This window comes from Lycorma delicatula, chromosome 4, assembly GCF_047948215.1.
Source record: "Lycorma delicatula isolate Av1 chromosome 4, ASM4794821v1, whole genome shotgun sequence".
Lineage (NCBI taxonomy): Eukaryota > Metazoa > Arthropoda > Insecta > Hemiptera > Fulgoridae > Lycorma > Lycorma delicatula.
The window spans coordinates 41,412,535-41,434,395 of NC_134458.1; positions in this window are offsets into that span (position 1 = coordinate 41,412,535).

Consider the following 21,861-nt stretch of genomic DNA (forward strand, 5'->3'; position numbering starts at 1 on the left):
TGACCAGCTTCATATGATTCTGCTGAATATTAATCGCTGCATCCCACACTGGTGCAGCGTACAAAATAATAGATAATACCGTCATCACAATGACCCTTCATTTGGAAGCCCTTGGCACCACATGTGATGACAACAACCCATTCAACGCAGTTAGGGTCCTCTCAGCCCTGTCACAACATTCTATTATATGCTCACTAAATTTACATGATTGCTCTATCCTGACACCAAGATACTTCACCTTGCTCGTTGCCCGAACATTATGATCCCCAATTGTCAGCACAATTAGATCCATCCTTCTCCTCCTGGTTAGAGTGATATAATGACATTTTGCAGGAGAAAGCTGCAACGCATGGTCTTTCATCCAATCATCAACCAAGGTAAAAGCCATGTTACCTCTATCTTGAACCTCCTGCACTGTCTTCCTGCTGACCATCAGCACCAAGTCGTCTGCATAGGCGATAACTTCTGAATGCGGTGGCAACCGGATCCTAAGAACATATCAAAAACAATGTTCCATAAGAGGGCCCCCAACACAGACTCTTGTGGGACTCCCCAAACATCTGAAAACGAAGACATCCCTCCAACATCTCCGCCATCATCCATCTATCACCAAAGTATGAACTAACCATCTTCAACAAATAATCACTGATACCCTTGTTAGCCAATTCAGTCATAATAATGCTCCACGGCAATAACCCGAAAGCATTTTTTATATCAAGCAATACCAACATAAAATCGGAAGCCCAGGTAACCACCCGTGTGACTGCTTGTACGGCCGATCTGCCCTTTACAAATCCAAGTTGATTTTCGTGTTTGCCTTCACCGTGGCTCAGTTCTTCAAGGTTGTGGACCGACAGTATTCTCTCCATAGCCTTAGACATATTGTTGAGCAGGCACTATGGGCAATACTCCTCCACCAGGATTTTGCCTCTACCCTTGGGAAGACTAGTTCAGCCTCCTTCGAGCAGGTTGGGAATGATCCATTCTCCAGTTCATTATTCACCATATTCTTCAGGGTCCACGGTATTAGATCAGCCAATCCCTTGAGCACCTTAGCCGGGATTCCATCCGGTCCCGGACTCCTTTGGTTCCCTAGTCTGTTGATGGACAGAATGATCTCATCAACTATGAACCTCCTTCTCTCAAAACCTTTTCATGACGATTTGGTAGGCCCTACCCCAGGGATCATCTTCTAGGTCCTCACACAATTGCCTCCATCTCATTTTCTTGACTCGTTTAATTTCAAAGTTAAGGGAACCCCTGTGATTCTTGTACCGTCGAGTGGCATGCTCAAGACACCCTCACCTACCACTTCGACTCAGTCATTGCATTCGTCTCCTACTTGCCTGCAAATCACAATGCATTTGCACGATTGTAGAGGTCCACCAATATATAGATTTTTATCTTCCATGCCTGAATGTTATCTTGGATATCTCTTGTTTTAATTAGTTCTTGTAGGGTCTCCAGTGATAGGTATAACTCGTTCCTGATTCTGTCAGATACGAAATGACGACATCCCGCTAGCGGTCCGACAAATGCAGTGATGGCCCACCTTACCTCAGTGTAAACGACATATCCTTCAGCTCAAGAAACAACGCCCATTGATCACTGGCGGTCTCATCAACCAGAACTCTCAAGTCACACAAATGTCGATCCCAATGACAATCACGAATGTAGGTGGACCATCATTAACACAGCGTAGCCCCATCCGATGCAACATTTCAGTAAGGACCTCCCCACGCCTATTTCTGTACAAACAGCCAGCTTCCACAGTTTTACAATTGAAGTCCTCAAGTATAATTACCCTTTTGGTTGCTCGGGCAAAACAATCTCTTGCAGACGACTCATGAATTCTGCATATTGATCAAAACCACAATTAGAAGTAATATATGCTCCAATAAGTACGACCTGCGACAGCTCTTTCTTTTTCCTGTTTAGCCTCCGGTAACTACTGTTTAGATAATTCTTCAGAGGATGAATGAGGACGATATGTATGAGTGTAAATGAAGTGTAGTCTTGTACATTCTCAGTTCGACCATTCCTGTGATGTGTGGTTAATTGAAACTCAACCACCAAAGAACACCGGTATCCACGATCTAGTATTGAAATCCATGTAAAAATATCTGGCTTTACTAGGACTTGAACGCTGTAACTCTCGACTTCCAAATCAACTGATTTTGGAAGACGCATTAACCACTAGACCAACCCAGTGGGTTGACAGCCACTATACCACACTTTCTCTCGAGCAGTTTCCAACACAACCTGCCACTTATAGCTTGTATGACAACATCACCAGACCTGTCAGAACACCATCCGTCTCTTGCGGCTGCAAACTTATTCGGTTCAGTAGTAACCAAAAAGTCTACATCATACTGTTTAGCAATCTCCTCAATTAGATAATGAGATAAATTGCTCCTGTTCGCGTTAGACAACATCAACCTGATCATTGTGGAGTTGTTTGGCACGCAAAGTTGTTGATTTTTACTTCTGTTACTCTCCACACAGTCGACCTTGAAATGGGCTTCCTTACCCCAGCTAAAACAGTATCTGCTCCTATCAGGTCCATCACACTTAAACGCTTTATGGCCTACGGCACAACATCTGTAGCACCATTCATCATCCGAATCGAGAGCCGCTCAACATGAGACCCACCCTTTTATTCTCACTCTGCCATTATTACACAAGATGTCAGCTACCTTGACAGGCACCAACAGCGTGCCATCTTAGTACTGCCTTACGAAGGTCTCAGCAAAAGCAGCTGCACCTGAGCGACCTCCAAACCAGCTACATCTAGCATAGTCTTCTTAAGTTCCTCCTCACTAGAGAGCTCATCTATGTCCTTAATTACAAACTTCTTAGAGCGGGCTCTGATTGTGAAACTCACGTTGGTACCCTCCACCCCGTCCGTTATCTTCTTTAATAACATCTCTGGACCTTGACCCTCATCTTTAACTCTTATTATACCTCATCCGGTTGCCCTTTCTCACTGACAATATCTCCGGCAGGTCCCCCTCAATAACACTCTTCACCTTCGCAGTAAGTCCACGTAGCTTCTGTTCTGCGCAGAGATCACTACTGTCTTTGACGGGGGGCCATGCGCCCTCTCACTTAATTTTGATCACTTCAAACTTTGATCTAGATAAACTTCCATCTTTAGCACCTTGTGTCTCCCGCCGTACTGCAAAGCTTCTTCAAATAGATACCCACTTTATCACCAGATGCTCTGAAGATCACCTTATTATTCGAAAGCTCAAAAGTTTGCTCAGTGTCATTCTTAAGATCTACTATTACCTTCGACTCACTCTGAGAGGTATCTACTACCGATACAAATACCGTAGGAGACTCTGTCTCCACCTCCTCATCAGTGAGGACCTTTGTGTGAGGGCTAAACGCCAACAGCTGTCCAGCCCGCAGGTTCTACTTTTCTTAGTGCCAGTTTGAGATGCAAAATCCTGTGTGCCCAGCACATATTCCTTCTTGGACAATGCTGCCTTAAAACCAGCTATCTAGCTAGTAAGCTGAGACAAGCCAACTGCTAATTGCTTTATCTCCCTCTTGGTGTTCTTATCAAATTTTTTAATATACCAGCCATGTCTTATAATTTGCCAATCAGGCAAACTAACTCATTTTGGTCTTCCCTCTCCTCAGTACTGGGAGGATGCCTCCTCTTCCTGTCGTCTTTAGGTTTAATATTTCTTCTCTCCGATGAAATCGACGTATTCTCCAGTACGACACTGTACTAACCATCGGAATAACTTTGTCTCACCACTATCAGATGCAGACGTGGATCTCAGCGGGGAACGGTCCAGCACTCTCCCGGGCCGAAACGGGTCCACTGTACTCATATTTCTTGAATTATCTGCATCCAGTAAAGAGATACACACTAGCCGATGTCAAAACTGAGTTTTCTACGCCGAAAGCCCAGTTCTTAGACACCCCCTTCGACTACTTAAAGGGTGGAAGAGGAGAGGTAAGTAAAATGTATGAATCCAAAAACGGGTAAAAAAATTTTTTTTAAATTGGGGAGTCAAAAGTTGGGAAAGATCACGATTTGGATAGAACCGAGAGGATTTTGGATTTGGATGAAGGAGTAAAGAAATAACGGGATTGGAAGTTCCCCCTTATAATATGCTGCTAGGAGTTAGAATAATTTCGTTGAACTAGCGAGAATTATTCCAAGTCCTTGTTTACTACTATGAACAGTGACGTAATTGTCCTGCACAGGCACGTATAAAGACTTTGAATAAATCCAATACTTTATAGGTTAAATACGATTAGTAATAAAACAGAAAAATTGTAATAAAAATACAATCCGTTAACCGAAATTCTCAAAATTTCACAGCTATTTCCATTAGTATCCATTAACAAATTCCAAACTCATAAACCAAAAAATAAAACCGATAAACCGTCCAAATAACCTTATAGGTTAATAACTCACAGAGTGCTATTAAATACAGTAAAATCGAAACAAAATCACAATCCGTTATCAAAAAACTCAAAACTTCACAGACATGTCCAGTAAACTATTCACCAACAATCCTAATAACATAAACCGATAGAAAAATTAAAAAACCTGTCCAAAAAGCTTAAAAACGCAGAGGGAAAATCAACACGTGTGAACACAGCGAGAACCTCAACTCGACCAACCATGATATAAAAAAAGGAGTATAGAAATATTCTAATATAAAAAAACCAAATAAACAAATTACCCAGCACTCCTAGGTTTAATATCTCTTCTGTCCAATGAAATCGACGTAGTCTCCATTACGGACGCTGTACTAAACGTCAGAATAAATAAGATGCAGACGTGGATCTCAGCGGGGAACGATCGAGCACTCTCTCGGACCGAAACGGGTCCTCTGTACTCACATTTCTTGAATTATCTGCTTTCAGAAAAGAGATACACACTAGCCGATGTCAAAACTGAGTTCTACGCCGAAAAACCAGTTCTTAGACACTATTCACTTATTTAAGGATTGGAGAGGGGACTTTCCAAGGAGGGAATCGTCACCTTTCCCAACTTTTGACCCCCCCCCCCATTTTTTTTTTAAACCATAATATACTTAAAATAAAAGGGATTAAACTTTTTTAAGTTAGAATCAAAAGTTCTGCAATTAACTTTGTTAATAACTGGTAACGGCAAAAGCCAATTGTGTTATTCGTTAAAATTTTGGCTTTAAGAGTTCTTTTGAGAGGAATACATGAACCGTGAGTGGATCCGAATTCATTTTGTTAACCTTAGTTAACAGCATATAAGCTGACACAAGGTCAAGGTTGTCAACCCACTTCCTAAAAAGGAGAAGAGTTCAGTTACCTCAAACACAATAATACTTGCTTAATTCTATGACTTTAACGATCAAGAATTCAGGAAACCCAAAAATATATCAATTGTCAAGACAAAATATAAATTATGTTCTTGCAAAAACAAGTTTACCCGTCAGTAAATCAACATACAAATAATGTAACACAATTAAAAACTTATATCTAGCCAATAAAATTCTTGGGGTAAATTTGGTACTTCCGTATGGTTTTTGATCTGAGAAACTCAATAAAGGTACTACCAGACTATCTCACTTAGGTGTTAGGAAAAACGAGGAAAACACGAAAACGTGTTGTGAAAAAAAATACTTCTTCAGGCTTGGAATAACTTTGTTAATTTACCAATAGACAAAGATCAATTTCCAGTTAACTTTGGAGAGAATTTAATTCAGAGAAAATTGACGTAAAAAACGTCCATTAAAGTAACCAAAAATTTGAGAAGTTCAACTTTAATTAGAAACAAAACTCACAAACTGGATGATAAAATTGGTACGATTATAAACAGACAATTTACATACAAATGACAAAAAATAAATTTGACATCCTAAAACATTAAAAAATTTTATTTTTTCATTGTTTGGCAATAATAGCTGATCAAAAATTATGTGTAGTGTCTAGCATTTGAATAATTGTTTGAGCGGTGTTTGTGCTTTTATTGTTGTCAGTCATTAGTCATTCACAATGGGTGATACCACAAATTTATTTTCATTTGGAGAGTTGACGGACATGTTGTTAATTTATGTTAAAGTATATAAAAATGGATTGGCTGCTGTGGGCGAATACTGGGAAAATGATCCAGACCAAAGAGTACCGTATAGTAAAACATTTGGGGCTTTGGATAGGCGAGTTCGAGAAACAGTTATGCTTAAATCAAAACGAATCGATGCTAGTCATGAACGTATTGTAAGAAATGCCAACACTGAAAAATTAATATTGAATGGAGTACAATTGTCTTCCATCTCAAGCACCAGAAAGTTGTCACATTGCTTTCATCATTTTGCAATCAAGTGTATGGCTAACGACGGGAGCAACAATTATACCCACTCCACACCACATGTGTACAAAAGTTTTTATCTTGATGAACCATTTAAATAACACATTTAGTAAGCAATGGATTGATCGAAACGGAGCAGTAAAATGGCCACCTCGACCTCCCAATCTCACGCCAGCGGAGATTTTTTCCTTTGGAGTTGGATGAATTCGTTAGTCTATTCCGCTCGTATTGACACCCAAGAAGAATTGAGACGTCGAATAATTGAAGCTGGAGAAGCTACTACTAGCAATAATAATGATGCGATAAGATATGCCCGATAGCATGAATTCGCCTAACTGAACTATGCATTGAACAGAATGACGCCCACATTGGACAACTGCTTTGAAGAAATGTTCCAGCTTTATCAAGTAACCTTTTCGATATTTAATAATTAAAAAAAAAAACAAAAAAGTAGGTGATTTTTATATCTTAAATCAATTTTTTATTCATTCTTTTCTGTTTTGATAAGTTTTCTACTTGTTTTCATGTACATAATGTTCACACATTGTCGAAAATTGTACTATTTAAAATCGTATCACTTTTCCGATCCAGTATGTGTGTTTTAATTTTTATTAAAGTTAAACTTCTTAAATTTGTGTTTAATTTTAACAGACGTTATTTACATCGCATTTCTTAGAATTAAATCCTCTACAAAATTTACTAGAAAGTTTTATTTTTAAAGTAAGAAGGTTATTTTATTCCGATCCTAAAAAAGTGTATTTCCGACCAAACCTTTTCGTGATGTACCCCGATTTTCTTAAAACCTAAGTGAGATAGAGATCTGGAACAACTTTTATTCAGTTTCTTAGATCAAAAGCCATAAGGAAGTACCAAATTTACCACTCGTTTTTTACCACAAGAATTTTAGTGCGGTTTAATTTCACAGAGGGAGCAGAAAGCAGTGCTAATGTTTCGCAAGCAGAAAATCGCTAACGAACCGTTTTCTGGCCTATGTTTATATGAACATTTTTTTTTACTTTTGGCTATAGAATTATCTCCCGAGAGATTGCCGTGCAATTCAGAATCTCTCTGTATATAAAACCATTATATATATATATATATTATGTGCTTTAGATAGTACATTTTGACTAATTTTTCTAACTTTATGTTGTACACACAACGTTTAATTATGTAATATTCAGGACTGAGTAGGCTGTCTTTTAACAAAGTTTTGCATCTATAATAATAAATCATTGTGTGTTACGGTTAATATATTGTTCATAAAGTTGTTTGAATTAGTTGTGCTTAAATCTTTAAAAAAATTCAACTTCGTTGAAATTAAAAAAAATATATATATCGGCAACGGCTGTAGATTTGTGTCACGCTGGCGCGAATTTATTTCTATCGGGACGTGATCTTTATTCGATCGAAGATCGGCTGTAACCTCTGCAAACGGTTTCTAAATCTCTAAATGTGTCCGAATGCGGATTAATCGTGTTGTGTCTCAGAATGCAAAACGTACTATCTCCAAAAACTCAAATTTTCAGGACTGGAAAATTAATTAGACCTACTTCTAACCTGAAATTTCTAATGAAATTGTAGTTTATATATTTTAGTATACAAAAATAGTCAACAGAATTACATTATTAATGTTTTTACTGTTAATTTTAGAAACAGATTTGGAACAAAACATACTGTTTCCTGGAGATAGTACTTTTTGACTTAAAACATCATTTTAAATATAGTAAAACTATGTTAATGTTAGGGTAGACATAATACAATTAATAGCTATCTTATAAAGAACAATATTAACTAACTTTTATGTCACTAACACCGACTGTACACTACTTTCCAGAATTATAATAAAATATATTTTTTTGGAAATTTTAAAAGGAAGCACTGATTTCAGTAAAGGTAAAATCGTTTTTACGATTAAAAAAATAAAAATCAGTGACATACACTTTAACAATAGAAAACGTTTGTATTATTTTGTAATATTGAGCAGGACTTAGTTTCACTCCTGCATCATAGTTCTTGTTCTATGTGACCAAAAACAAGAAGTTATATGCCTGCTGATCTATCAGCAGGCATATAACTTTGTCCACAAACTGAACACACATGCTCAATTTGGTTAAATTTTTTTATTTATTCACTAGGTACAAAAGAAGCCCCACTGTGAATTTATTTTAGTTTTGGGCTGAGCATGAGTTCGAGAAACGCGTAAATTTAATTTGTAAAATTTTTGTATTTATCTTCAAGCACTTGGAAAAAATGTGACAGCGCAGAACATACCTCACTTGCCTGAGTCTCTTTCAAGCAAGGTACAAATAAAGCTGTTATTTGGCCCTTCATTCACTTCAGATAAAATCACAAAGTTTAGTATGTAAATCCAGACCTGTCTAGCATAGAAAACTTCAGCAACATTCAATTTTGGGAGAGGTTGGATTTGCATCTTGTCAAAACAAACTAAAATTTCATTGTCATTTTATTTTAAAAGCTCAAAAAACGTTTTGGCTTTCACTTGTGAATCTTTAATGAATTTTATGAATTTATTTTATTTTTCTAACTCTATTTTGGTCTTCATTTCTGTGCAAAATGAGCAAACATCTTGACAATGATGTCCAAACCCCAAATTGAATTTTTGTACGAATATACTTATATACTTTGAAATGAAGTTAAAGGATTATTTAATTTTTAACCTTCAAAATAACTAATTCACTTTTTAATATATTCAAAATTAAAAGGAAATAAACTACAACAGCAAGCACTTCATATAAATATCAATATGTATGTTGTCAGCTGATTCCAGTAAGTAGTACACTTTCAAAAAATCATATGACTCAATATAATTTACTAAATTTTATTTTTAATTTGAATGTTTATTACATTTATGACATAAACATTTATTACAAAGTTTATTAAATTAAAAAAAAATACAATAAAATTAATAATAATGCATTGTTATATTATGTCAGTGAAAAATAAATAGTTCATTTTGATTCAAATTGGAAAAAGTGCATTTAGCAAAACATTTCTCTTTATTTTTGAGCGGAAGTAGTTCCTTTTGACAAAAATTGAAATTTTCGTAGGAAATAGTCAGTTTTGGATTAAAATAACCATCAAATTCTACACCCTGAAACACATAAAAGCGTACAGAACTCAATTTTGGAAATTTTGGAGATAATACGTTTTGAATTGTAACCCCACAACTGTTTATTCAAACACAATGACAGTCTTTATTATCACTTCAAGATGAAGTGGCAGTGGCAGTAGCAATATCTGTACTACAACTTAGGCCCCATACAGCTGATTAGCCGTGAATGCTAAATAATAATTGGGATAAATTAAATTTTTATTGCCGAAAATGATATTAAATAACATTTACATTTGTAAATGTTATTTTCTTAATGTTACATTATTTATTACATCAAAATTCATTAGATGCTGCTTTTTTAAAATTAACTTTTCTTCTTGCCGTTTCATTTTTTGGTCTATATTCACAAATTTTGTGGACTGCTACTTCATCAACTGCACACATAAGTTTAGATTAGAAACATATCTAAAAATACTATACTCAAGGCAACCCTAACGACAGGTCTAAATGGGCTATAACCCCAGGGCGCAAGCCTTTTGGGGGCAGCAATTTTTATTGGTGTTATATTTTTTTGTTATTATTAGTTATTTAGTTATTAGCTGTTTTTATCCAAAATCGTTTCATGACAAAAATAACCAAATAACCTGTTCTAAATGAAATAGAAATTATTATATGTATGCATATCTTTGTTTTGAAGTTTGGTAATAAATATGAATGTTCTTAGAATTTCCCAATCATTTATACTAGTATAGTGTGTCAATGAAATACTTTTGGTTCGGTTCATGCCAGTTTTCTATCAAGTGCCAGCCATAGTACTGCAGTGTTAGCAGCGTCATCAGGTATTCTTCAGCTGGCTTCGTGAAACGTCATGGTCATTAAAAGCACCTCTCTACTGTACTTAGCAAAGAAGAGGATTGCTGAGGGGATCTGGAGCTCTGCTTGGATTTCTCTCGTATTCTGTTTCTGTTTTGTTTTATTAATTATGTTTTTGTCCATTGTTTTGTCTCAATGTTACTGTGATGTTATTGTTCCATGTAATATTTTTATGTTTCATGTTGTGTGTTGAACTCACTTTTACCTTCTACAGGTAGGTAGTTCAGTTCCTTGGTTTAGTTAGGTTCTTTCAGTCTTACTTAAAACTCTGTAAGATGTGTTTTGTTTTGAGTTCATTAAATAGTAGTACACCAATGGGATTGTCACTTGTGGCATTCACATTGGTAGCATCCTGGCCAAGGTGAACTGGAATATGTCAAAAGCTGAGGTTTCAAAGATGACCTCTGGTAAACCCCATAAGGGCTAGGAATGGAGGGGGCAGAGGGTATATTCCCCTACAGGGGTCAGGATGACATCACTTTTGCAAAAGGCATCACAGTCTTACCGTACTAGTGTGTTGTGTCTCATTTCAATCTATGTTTCAATATCAGTAAAACATCTGTTTCTTTAGGTTGTCTGTGATTTAACTTATACTTCTAAACTGCTATTTCTCAGTTTCAGCATAATGGTTCATTATATTTTTAAATCATACAGCGACTGGTAAAGCAATCTTTACTTCATAGTGTTAATTTTAAAAATAATTTTTTTTAAATAAATCATGGAATACAAATGAAAAAGTTTATCTGGCTTTGCCAATTATTTATTAAAGGAAGAGAAAGAAGCGAGGCAAAAAGCTTTTCTGGAAAAATACCTACATTAACAAATTTCTTTAAAAAGGTCGAAACACTTTCTATGGAAATTACACAGAATGAGCAACATGAAAAAGGAGAAGAAAAAATCAACAACAGTATGATAATAATGCCCAAAATCAAATGAGAAAGAAAATGAAGAAAACTAAAAAATATATTATTAATAATTAATATACTAATTACTAACACCTAACTTTAACACTAATTATAACAATATATGTGTTTATTTTAAATAACTAGTAATGCATTTTTCACGTACAATATTCATGTTGTTATTAAATATCTGAGCGTAGTCAAGTTTTAGTATAACCGCTGATGAATTTATTTAACAACAAAGTATTCAAAGAGTTAATTTTTATTTGATTGTTTAAGGTTATGATAAGTATTAATTATATTGTAAGAAATGTCTTGAGAAGTTTATGTTTTTATTTTTTTTTCATCTTTGGCTTAATGCTTTATAAAATATTTATAATAGAACCTTTTAATAAAGTCAGTATTTTAAAATAAGAAAACAAATATTTTCTGGTATATTTATTTTCATTTCTCACAGTTCAAAATTTCATAATAGTAATTTCTTAAATTATTATTATCTATTTTTTTTTCTTTTATGTTCACCAAAAAGTCTTTCCCTTATTCTGATCCTTGTTAACCTGTTACGACTTTGGGACTGAGTGTTAACAAATAAAAAATCTCTGCTTTTCATTCAGAAGGTTCTAGCTTCATTTTCATAAGTTACAGTTTCTTAAGTCATTTTCCCTAGTCATTTTCTTAAGGTACATTTAAGCCTGAAGCATTTCTTCAGCCTGTTTTAGGTTTTAGAATAAATAAACAACTAAGATAGAATTATTAAATTTAATACAGAAAAAAATATATACAGTATATAAAAATAATTTTATCCCGCATAATCCCATTAATGTAGCTGTTACAATATATTGGCCAAAAGTTCTTTTAAGTATGTTGCTAGTGTAATCGTGCAATCTATCTGTTTTTTTTTTTTTTTAATTCTACTGACCAGCTATAAAATATTCCACCATTCACTTCTTTATTGATTTGATCTAATAAATGATTAATATTATTGTTGTTATAAGGCCCATGTCCTTTATTTAAAAGTCGATTTGTTATTCAGTTTTATTCCTTTCTCCATTTATTCAATTGTGTTTTAATTTCTATCCATTTTTTTTACCATGAATTTGATAGAAAAAACTTTTTCTTCTTTGTTTTATCATTTAATCTATTTTGCCTTAAGTTATCTGATCATAAACTAAAGAAATAAAGTATTTTTTAAAAAACATTTATCCAGTTAAAAAGATTGCATTTTGTTATTCTGAGGTAGAACTCATTTGTTTTCTGATTTTTATTTATTTCATCATTTTATTTTTATAAATTCTAATAAAGTTCATTAATCCCTAATAATGCATATTATATTATCATTTGAAGACAAGGTTAAAAAGTGAGTTTGAGTGGCAATACATGAACTGTATGTGGAAACTTCTAGAATACCAAGATGATAAACATAAAAATATAAATTTAATTTTGATTAAGAGCTCACAAAGTAGGTATTGTACTCTTATTTGCACCATATCAATCTTTTCATTTAAAATTCATATGATTGATAAAATTAAAATTGTCAGAAAGTTAAAAAAAACTAAATCGATGTTTTATATTTCAGCCACTGGAAACGCAATTCAGCCAGTAATCTTCTACTTCTAACTTCTTTCACATCATCTGCCATATTCTTTGGAGCCTTCTCTTTTTATGAGAATCCATTAAGTTACCATTTTGGTCACTTAACAATTATTATTCACTAAATACAGCTATGATTTCACACGTTTGGCTATTTATTTATTTATCGTATGGCACATGCACATGATTTTGCAATATATATTAAGACAGACAAAAAAAATTAGGTAGAGGATTATAAAAACAAATTATAAAATTATAAAAAAAATTAATAAAAAATTGTCTAGGTTAGACAATGAAAACTAAAATTACAAACACACATTCAGTTTTAAAACATATTCAATTGCAGTGTTTGTTGCCATAAGGAAGTCATCAAAGTTTTCTCCATACGCCCTATTTGGACATTGCGCAACTATGTGGTGCACAATTTTGGCTTTTTCTCTGTAACAATAATTAGTGGTTATTTGTATTTAGGTTTTGATCTCTTCATTTTCAATTGATCTGTTAAATTTAACTTTATATGACAGTGTTGGTACATCAGTTTCATAGTTTTGAATTTTATCTTCATTAATTCAGTGAACATTTGCATAATACAACAAAACAGACTTCATGATTGTGTTAAGTATTCATATGCAATATAATTTTTGTTTTTTGACTTCAGTCATTTGACTGGTTTGATGCAGCTCTCCAAGATTCCCTATCTAATGTTAGTCTTTTCATTTCGGTTTACCCCCTACATCCTACATCCCTAACAATTTGTTTTACATATTCCAAACCTTGCCTGCCTGCACAATTTTTTCCTTCTACCTGTTCCTCCAGTATTAAAGCGACTATTCCAGGATGCCTTAATACCCCTCCCCATATCTCGGCACTGTAATGTAATTTTAAAAAATATTACATTTTAATAAAATATTTAAACAAATTAAAGAAAATATTTTAAAATTTTGAGAAAACTATTTAATAAATAAATAAAAATCTGATGTGGACACCACATGACTTCCTTGTACGCTTATTACATTACATACACCATTTTTATAAAACGAAAATACATCAAATTCATTTGATATTTTTTCTTTTTTTTCTTTTTATTGTTATTATTTATTGTAAATTTTTTCACAATCAGAGGTTAATAATTATTAATAAATCAATATATTTAAATTAACAAAAAAAGAAAAAAAAGAGATGACGTCGGATTCGAACCGATGTGCCTTCCCCTTGTAAGTTACAAATATTTCATTAATTATTATTTTATTTGGCTATAACTCTTGAACCAAAGAAAATAATTACCACTTGTGATGTATCGTTGAAAAGCTCTCAATGAGGGCTTATTACTGCAGTTAAGAAAAAGTTCTAAATTCAAAATATTTGGATTTTGGGCTTTTTTGGACGCTTTTGGTCCAGCCGATTGCAATCAAAAGGAGGAGGTGCACAATTAGATATTACAACAGTCCTAAATCCAAAATTTCAACATCCTAAGTCTAATCGTTTTTGAGTTATGCGAAATACATACGTACGTACAGACGTCACGCTGAAACTAGTCAAAATGGATTCAGGGGTGGTAAAATAGATATTTCCGTTGAAATCTGAAAACCAAAATTTTTCGAGATTACAATATTTCCTTTATTTCGTACAAGGAAGTATAAAATGAAACACGTTAAAAGTATATATATTTAATTTTATAGATTTTTTAAAATAAAATAGAAAAAAAAAATTATTAATATAATGAAAAATTATTTTTAAATAATAAAAATTATAATTTTGAAAGAATGGTATATTTTCCCCTATTGGAGAGGCAATTGGGAGAACTTCTGCTGTTGAGGCAGGAATTACATCTGCAAAGAAATAACATAAAAATACAAATGGGTGTTAACGTTAGTAACACCCATCTTATACCACTCGGTATCCATATTAACGATCCACATTATTTTGATTTCTTCATGCATCCTGCAGAGCAGAACACATCTCGGATAGCTGGTAGTCATTATTTCCTGCAAGACAGTTCTGCCTTGTCCATAAATTTCTTTCAATATGTATGTGAAACAAATATGAATATTCAGTTTGTTTCAATATATTTAAACAGATGACCCTTCAGTGCAGAGTGCATTGTTTTTATAGCTGATATTGCATAATTTCCTTCGAGCCAGAAAATATGTACCCTGCAAATAATCATTTTTGCCGAGTTCATCTCCCATTGTCCTAACATATAACCTGTTTCTGCTGCATTAGTTCTATCAACAGTATACATAATCAAATTAATATCATAACAGTCTCTTTGAGAGATGCTAGAAAATTTAATAAATTGGAGACTACACACTGTATTATTCAAAAATGCTTCAAATAAGCCATATAAGTTAAAATTTCAAGATTTGATAAACGGTAAAATATTCCTGGCATTAAGTCGCGATGGTGCTTATTTTATACAGCTGACTACGTACGAGCTTGATGGAAAGGTGATAAAAGGGCTCCTTGAATTATTACGGCATCAGACCTATTTTAATTAACGGTTGATGGAACGCTGACAAAGTTAGACGCCGAGCAGTATGAATTCATGGTGAAAAGAGAATTCAAGTTCTAGATATTTTCATGTCATTCAGGAGTGCCATAAACATCTTGCCGTAAAGCAAAGGAATTTTACACCGTGAAAAGATTTCGTACATTTCTTGAGGCAATAGTAAAATAAAAACTGTCACTCCTGATTTCGAGGATACTGCCAAGAGATTGCTAGAAGGTGATAGTAAGGTTTCGACGGCATTAGAATCGATAACTATTAAATTGAAAAAAAGTACATCACCATTCTCTTACATGATACAATTTTATACAGAAAAGCTTTTTGCAGGAGACTCACGAATTTGTAGGGCAGATTTTACGAAGATATTAAGTCTAAAAGAAAATAAAAACACAAATAAATTGAATTATTATTGCTAGATTTTAATGTTATTTTTAAATGTTAACTATATCATATATTTGTTATATTTTACTGAAAGCTCGAAATTAACTTACTGAATTCAGTAAGCCATTATTTTTATAGATTTGTTATTTTATACAGAAAAAAAATTATTTATGTATTCTTTTTTTTGTCGTAAAAAAAATTTAAAACAACTTTTTGAGTAATAACGTTATAATCAAACATATTTAAAGCAATATTTTATTGTTACATTTTTATTTCGAAAACGAAGTCCCAGAGATTATAAACATTTATTAAAATTCAATTTTTGGTAAAATTTATTCTACTATTATTTAAGAATAAAAGAAAAATGTCCTCAAACGCTAAACTTCTAGATAATTATGAAAAGCTTCTCAGCAAGATTTAGCCGATAACGAACTTTATCAGTAGGTAGAATTTTTGTTTATGAGTGATTGCATACCACAACACACATTCGAACTTCCTGGTCCTCAATAAAACCAGTGGAAATAATTTATAGAATTGACATCCATCAGCGTCTCACAATCGCTAAAAAAAAACCGAAATGGACCCCGATCGCCGGCTGCAGGACTTACGTTTTAAAAAATATATATTTGTAACTCAGCTCATTGCTTCTATTTATGAGTAGTAGTTTTACATTTTATGCAATGTTTATGAAAAAATTTTTCACAAGACTTTTTTTTTAAATTAATGAATGTTTCGAAGTTTACAACTTTATGAATCTTGTAATGAAATACATAAAAAATATAAAAATACGGAAGAAATTTACAAAGAGCCTTTGAAAAATTTGCGGATTAGCAAACTAATAGTAGTTAGCGTATGATGAGTTTGAATAAATTGTTAACTAAGCAGTACAAATTTAACTCGGTATCGTACTGATGAGTACTCACAAAGTTGAATGTAGAATACCGTACAAAATTAGGATATAGTGTAAATTTATAATCTAATAATCATGTACGAAGAGCAATACTGCATCTAGATTGCGCTAATGTCAATGCGCCAAACGCCACTGTATGATAACGATTTACTTTCAGAACGGAACGAAGGTTCAGTACGGCAAGTACAGAGTGCGTGGTAGTTCTGCATTTTATCTGAAGCTTAAGGACTATTCAAATATTTTAATGTAACTTAAGAATGTTTTTTATTTTGTAATGAGTTATTCTTCCTGTGTAATATTAGTAACAAGTAACAGCCGATGGTCTGAAATACTGTAACGTAATTTAGAATACTTATTAGTGGGATTTTAGTTAAAAATAATATGTCTGAAAACGATTATGAATACCAGTGTATGAGAGCAGAATTGTTAGGTCTTCCAAAACCAGAGAAGCCAGACCCTAGTCTGTCCTTGCCAAAACAAGACAACGATGGTAACAGCTCCGATGTAGCAGTAGATGTAAGTAAAGTAATATAAAACTGATTTTCAATGAACTTCCCAAAAAATAAAAAAATACTGGTATTTTAATAAAAGGTGTGTCTATTTTTGACGTTACATTTAAGGCAATTCTTGTTTTCTCTTTCATTATGTATTAAAAATCTCGGTACACTGGCTCAAAGAGTTGTTATTACATTGCAGGTAGGGCCATAAGAAATGGTTCCAGTAGATAAGTGTTATTAAAAATTTCAAATATGTCAACATGGTTAAGATGTAATAAATATGTTACATTAGTATGCATATATTTCTTTTTATAATTGGTCATTTGTTTGGTTTCACATGTACTCTAATAATCCTTTCTGTTCTGAATTAATTTTTGCTAATTTAAACATACTTTGTGCATTCAAAGTTATTCATAAGTTTTTTTATGCTGTCTCTACACTACATTTCCTTCTAATGTATGGACCAACAACAAGATAACTTGTTTTATAAGTCTGTCAAATATTTTTCAAATTCATCTAATACCATTACATTTCATTTTCTGTCGTTCTACCTAATTTCAATACTCTTTTGTTAGATCACATTTAAAAAGCTTGTTTATTCTTTTAATAATGACCAAATTTCACTGCTATACAGTGGCAGACTTTAAAACAATATATTCACTATAAAAGATATGGTTAAATAGAATGTTCTTTACAATTACTAGATTTGTATTTAATACTAGCATACTTCTCTTTTGTGGAGAAGCTTCCAGTTTGCCAGAAGCTTTTGCCAGTTTGCTACTAATCTCTTCCTTGTTTTGTTCATCCTGTGCAATTATAACTAAATAACATGACTATTCAATGTCCCATATATTTTAAGTGTGAAATAATTTTTATATACAGAGTGACTATTAATTAATGACCACATTTGTATTTAGTGTAATTTAATTTGTGTTAAACTTTCAGCTTCAAAATTGAAGTAGTAAGTAGTATGATACAGGAAGATAACAAACATTGCCTATTTTTTGAAAATTACACACTTTAGATAACCTCCATTGAATCATATGCATTCCTGACTACAAACTAACACTTTCATCCATAACTTTTGCAAGTGTTTCATTTACTATCAATTTCATTTCTTATAGCTACTTTCAGATCCTCTAAGTTGTGAATGAATCTCACATGGGTTTTGTCCAATCCATATTCTCATATTCTGTTTATTCATGTAACTGGATGAATGGAAGTGTGCTTCATCAGTCATTATGAGCCTCTCTCCAAAATTCTGATTGACTCAGTTAAATCCAATCACAGTGTTGCATAGCGCCAAATATCTTTGAAAATCAGTTGGTTTCAACTTGTGGGATACCTTAAGTTTATAAGGAAACAAGTTCAGATCTTTTCTCAGGATATTGCGCTCTGTTTCTCTATTAACATCAATTTCTTATGACAACCTTCATGGAGATTTCTTTTGGCTGTTTGTGATTACAGCTCTCATCCTTTCAATGGTTTCTTCATTGCGTATAGATCTACGCCTACCCATACATTTGGCATCAATTACACTGCCTCTGTGTCTATGGGATTCATATCACAGAACTGATTTTCGAGGACATGCACACCCATCAAACCTAGCGTGAAACCTTCTTTGAGCAGTGATAACTGAGTAAGTGGTAGCAAAATAAAATTCCACTATTGCTGCTTGCTGTTGTGTACTCCACCTTTCCATGTTCCACCACTAAATTTCACAAATGTTGGTCTTTATCTTCACCTAAAAAGAAACAGAAAAAACAAATTAGTACCACAAAACTTTCAATGTAAATGTGGTCATTAATTAATTGTCACTCTGTACTACTGTGTGTAGTGAAATCACTGGTATGCCAGAGGTCATATCAGAATTTTACAGTATCGCTTCCATTAAAATGAAAGTTAACAAGAGGAAACACATTTGTACCATACCAATCAAGAAATTATTCTCATACCATCTGTATTTGACAATCCAAAAATTATTTTTTGAATTATAAATTTATAAATCTTGAAAATTCTGTCTCATTTTCAAAACTATATAATTGTTTCAAGATTGATAAAAAATTTAAGTATTCAGAATATTAACTTTATTTATTTTTAATTGTTATAAAATCGTGAACATATTACATAATAATTTTTTAATTATTTCAAACAAAAAAATAAATAAATTTGTGTGAAAAACATGTTTGGAAATTGTGTTAATTAGTTCTAAAATTTATAACACAAATTTCAATTTTTTTCAAAATATTTAGAATTTTATTTCAGCACTTTCTGTTTATGTACCGGTTATCATAATTTTGAAAAAAGTATAAAATAAAAATGTCAAGATAGTAAAAAATTAAGCAAATGAAACTTTGATACAACTAAGCTTAGTTTTCCTTGTTTAAGTCAAATCAATTAATAAAATTATTACTATTTAATAGCTTGCTCTAACACTAAAAAAAGTACTTTTTATTATTGATTAATTTTAATTTTTTTTTACATTTTATATATTTGAAAAAATAATTTTACGTAGATGTTAAACCATATTTTATTTGTAATTTTAATTAAAAAAAAAATAAGGTGGCTTGTACATTCAAAAATTATCTGCAGTGAACTGCATGTGATGGTGAGTAAATTTAATTAAACTTGGAATAGTCTAACCGTGTTAATTATTATGATAAAGTAGATGAGACATTATAAAAGAGAACTTCCACCTTTGCGCTCAGAAAAATCAATAATAACATGTTGATGTATTTAAGTGTAAGCTGGTGGGTCGGTTAAACTACTATTGCACGTTGATGCTGACTTAAGGAATTTTAGAAAGTCGTTAATTTTTTTTTAATATCATTAATTGTTTCTTGTTTTATTAGTATTCATAGAAGTCTGTTATCTGCATTGGTTTTAAACTCAGATCGTATGCGATTATCATCACGTGCAATAATTTGTAATTTTCCATGAATTTAGAGTTGTATTTGTTTTACCAGCAGGAGTTAGACCTGGATGTTGACGCAGAAAGATTTCAGAGAACAAGCGGTGGTCTTGATGAAATCAATAACATTTTACAAACAACGCAAAAGAAAATCAACAAGTTTAAAGTAAGTTTTAAGTTTTTGCACCTTTAAAAATGCATTATTTATATTTTTTACAATGTAAATAGAAAAACATTTTTATAAAGTTTTACTCTTAGTTCAAATACGATTCCGTAAATATTTGTCACACTAAATTTGATTACATGCGATTAATCATGTATGAAATACGTCTGTAAGATAAAATCCACTCATAGAAACAGGAAAATCACAAACAATCTTACAACCCGCATAAATATTTGTTTTACATCCCACATAAAAATCACAAACTTGACATACTAGGGCAATTTGAAATTCGACAAAACAACATATTAAATGAACACAACACAGAACAGGTATATTATCTGACCGCATACTGAAGGGATTTCACTACTTTGAAAGATGGATACCACAAGCAACAGTACCACCTGCAACGCCATTGACCAAGGAGCTGCATAAAAGATACAAGTATATTTTCTGGAAGGATTTACCAAAGTATTTTTTTGTATTTTTTAAAGTTAACTACATATTGTCATACTAATCAATGAATGAAATTGTAATCGTCAACCTCCTTACATCTGTTGGATACTTGTAAATGTGACAAGGGAAAAATTATAGTTTTTATGTGTAAAAATAAATCAGATTAATTTCATAGTCTTGCTGAATTATCATTATTTTACATAATTTTACCTCATTATGTTAATTTTTAGTTGTGATAAATTTATGTAATGAAATAGAATTATTGTGCTAAAAAAATACTAATGTATAAAGTGTACTTTTAAAATATACAAATGTTGAAAAGACATTACATTAAGAAGTAGTTAATCAGGCTCGCCATTATTTCACACACTCAGATTTCTATTACCATATTCCCATAAGCTAATGCACAAACCTTTTATGGTCAGACAGTATTAAAAAGATGTACCATTTATCAGTGTGAAGTGAAAATATTTTTAAAAGTGCAACTCAGTTTCTTTTCATAATAGTTTACTTTAAAAATAAGGCTTTTTAACATCTACTTTATTATTATAATAAAATAATGGGAATGGATGCATGTTTAATATTAAGAATTAATATTTCATTGATATTTATAAAATTTGCTGTGACATTTATATTTATCAATAATAATATACCCGCAATTTGTCACCTCTTATTTGTTGCAACAATGATAAATGGGATCATCAGTAATCCATTTCCTGAGCAATTTTTAATGTAATTTTTTGCCAAATTTCTTGCATAAATTTTACTACTCTTTCTTTTTCTCAAAACATTTATGAAAATTGTTTTACATGAAACATATGAGACATTCAGTAACTTCCCTAATAATAATTTTATAATTAGCCGTGAACTTTTCTTTCACTTCTGTATTTGCAATCGTTTTTGCTCGGTCTTCCAACTGTCTCGTTCAAGTTATCGATGGATTGATCTTGGAAGCATTTGTACAATTTTTAAACTTCATTTTCTTACATACCAGACTCACCAAAAATGTTTTGTGACATTTTCTCCGTGTTAGAGCACAGTCTCATTTTTTTATAATAGAGTTTGATGTTCTCTTTTTAGCATTCGATTATTGTGTTTAACGGGTTAACTCTTAAAAACAATGTTTTTAAGTTACAAAGTGTGTGAGAAAAGTAATGAGTTTGGTAATACTGCGAGCAATCTGGCAATGCTGTGTCTACCGGTCTGTGCTAGACCGGTTTGTTCATCCCTTCCATATCCTCAGTACGAGTTTCAACTCCGTTCAGCCAACACATTATTTTTGGCAGAGT